This window comes from Trachemys scripta, chromosome 4, assembly GCF_013100865.1.
Source record: "Trachemys scripta elegans isolate TJP31775 chromosome 4, CAS_Tse_1.0, whole genome shotgun sequence".
In the NCBI taxonomy this organism is placed as follows: Eukaryota; Metazoa; Chordata; order Testudines; family Emydidae; genus Trachemys; species Trachemys scripta.
In genome coordinates this window covers 112,313,997-112,316,573 of record NC_048301.1, presented here as the reverse complement: position 1 = coordinate 112,316,573, position 2,577 = coordinate 112,313,997, and the positions used below count along the sequence as shown (strand labels likewise).

General features: G+C 50.4%; 1 protein-coding gene across 1 annotated transcript in view; it reads right to left on the bottom strand.

The window, feature by feature from the left end:
* The window catches only part of LOC117877386, a 25,980-nt gene extending 24,323 nt beyond the window's left edge, over positions 1 to 1,657 (bottom strand). The window contains exon 1 of the mRNA XM_034770474.1: positions 1,369 to 1,657. The gene's annotated coding sequence lies outside the window, so the exon portion shown is untranslated. The remainder of the gene's footprint in view (positions 1 to 1,368) is intronic.
* Between the last annotated feature and the right edge of the window lie 920 nt (positions 1,658 to 2,577).

The following is a 2,577-nucleotide window of genomic DNA, read 5'->3' as shown; positions in this document are numbered from 1 at the left end:
GGGCTGGGGGGTTGGATGGGGCGGAGATTCGGGGGGGCAGTCAGGGGCAGGGAGAAGGGGGGGTTAGATGGGTCAGGGGTTGGGGGGGCAGTCAGGGGACAGGCAGCGGTTGGATAGGCATGGGAGTCCCGGGGATTTGTCAGGGGACAGGTAGGGGGTGGGGTCCTAGGGGGGGAAGTTGGGGCGGTCTGAGGAGGGGGCAGTTGGGGACAAGGAGAAGGGAGGCTTAGATAGGGGGTGGGGTCCTGGGGGGCAGTTAGGGGCAGGGGTCCCGGGAGGGGGTGATCAGGGGACAGGGTGCAGGGGGGGTTGGATGGGTTGGGGTTTCTGTGGGGGGCAGTCGGAGGGAGTGGATGGTGGCAGGGTGGGGCTACCCTCCCTCCCTGTGGGGTGTCCTATTTTTTGAATGTTAAAATATGGTATCCCTACCCTTCAGAGTGCAGCTCTCCATTCATAGCAGGCTGCAGCATGAGGTCTTAGCTACCTCACTCCCTCTCCCTCTTTCCTGTTGGTAGTGGCCAAGGGAATGCTGGGAAATGTAGTTCTTTCCCTGCTCCAGGGCTGGCTCTATAGGCAGGGAGCTAACCAAGGAACTACAGCTCCCAGGGCCCCCTGTTGGTTCTCAGCTCCCATGCTGGATCCCTGCCACCCCTGCAAATGGACTGCCCCAAGCACATGCTTGCTTTGCTGGTGCCTAGAGCTGCCCCTGCACACTGATCATTACATCACAGCACTACATTGTAGTGTCAGCACACCAGCCCAGCCGAGTCTGTGCTCTAGGGCTGGGCGCCAGGAGCAGAGGGTTCTCCTTGAGTTCTTGTTTCCTCATATGGTCAGCCCAGATGGGCTGGGAGACTCTTGAGTCTGGATTCCTGAGTAGTTGCTACATTCTTCCGACTGAAAAAACTCCAGAGCTGTGGGAGCAGCACAGTGCAGCTCTATAATTAATCTTCCCTGGGCAGGGTCTTTTAAATCTATTACATCATTTGCATAAAAACTGCAACCTTACCAGGTATGCAGCCTGCTCCTGCCACCTGTGCTCTGGGAATGGAAGACATCAGCTGGCATTACATACTTTGTAGCACAGTATTCACTGCATAACTGATTACAATTACGGATGGGGCTTTTGAAATCCAGACCCTGGCAATATGTATCAAAGGGGATGAAATCTCAATGGAACTTGAGCTCCTAGGTCATTTTGAGAGCTCTTGAAAATCCCACCCTAAAGCTCTATGTACCAGCAAAACACAGGGTTTGATTAGGCAGCCAGTTAAATAGTAACATCATAGTATAAAGTCCAGGGAACCACAACTGGGTTTCTGTTTAGTAACAAAAGATGCAAAATGCACTAAATGAGAAGGAACCCACCTGTGTTGTGTTCTCCTGGAAGGAGGACTGCAGGCTCAGGGAGGATCCCAGGTAAGAGAAATCCATGGAGAGAACCCTTCCAAAGGACAGCACAGTTATCCAGAGGGAAAAGGACTCACACCTTCCCAGAATCTCCATGCTCTGTGCTGTTTGTGTGCTGGCCAGAGATATCGAGCATACAACTCCCAGATGAAAACAACAGGGACCAAGTGACTCTGGTGAAGTGCACCACTGTTGTGAAAGCAGGAGGAGAGAAAGGGGTCTGGCAGGTGAGCTTATGGCAGCATCTCTGATCCATGGACCTTAACAGCTGTTTCCTTAGCAAAGAGCTATTTAAGGGCTGGAGCTTAGCTCCAGCACATGGAGGCTTTCGAGTTCTGATTGGAGCAGAGGCAGTGCACGCAGCTCTGGGAAGTGGGGAAAGGAGACTGGATGCCAGCCAAGCTCAACTTATGATTTTGTTTAATTGTAAATGAGAAATGATCCAGACAGCCCCATGGTGCACCACGGCTCAACAGAAGAGTCCTAGCGCTGTCTATGGTCATTATCAAAAGGCGGGCTAAAGATTTTTGTGTGTGCGCTGTATGATGGATGTAGCTCATGCGGCAGTGGCTTTCAAGTGCCCCGGTACTGCAAAGGAGGGAGGAGGCAGAGAGAGGACACAGTCCATGGTGTTTATTTCCATACAGTACCAATTCCACAGTGCACACGGTACATTGGAATAAGTATATAGCAAATCTGAGAGCAGCTTCCAGAAATCCACAATAGTAAAAGAGGGCCTGGAGTTTTGTAGGGAAAAAGAAAAGAATTGACTAGAGATGAGCCCAACCCAGAAGCTGAAAATGTGACTCTAGGGCCAAACATAACAGCTCATGTTTAGCTTCATAACAGGCATGTAAGGGGTTAGCTGTCATGGTCATTTGATTGCCTGCCATGTGATAGTGACTTTGCAAAAGCTAAATTAATTGTAATGGAAAAAACATTCCTCACACTGTTTGAAAGGACAGCAGCAATCCATCTGCAGACTGCAGGTCAGATCTGTCACCTGAGATTTTTCTGTTCAATGTCTATTTCTGTTTGAAAGAAGGGGTTAGTCATGTCCATGTGAATCCCCCCCACACACACTTTACAATGACATTAACCCTTCTCATTCTGAAGAGCTGCATGTGATTCGATAAACAGGCCCAATGTTCAGCAAGTTTAAATTGT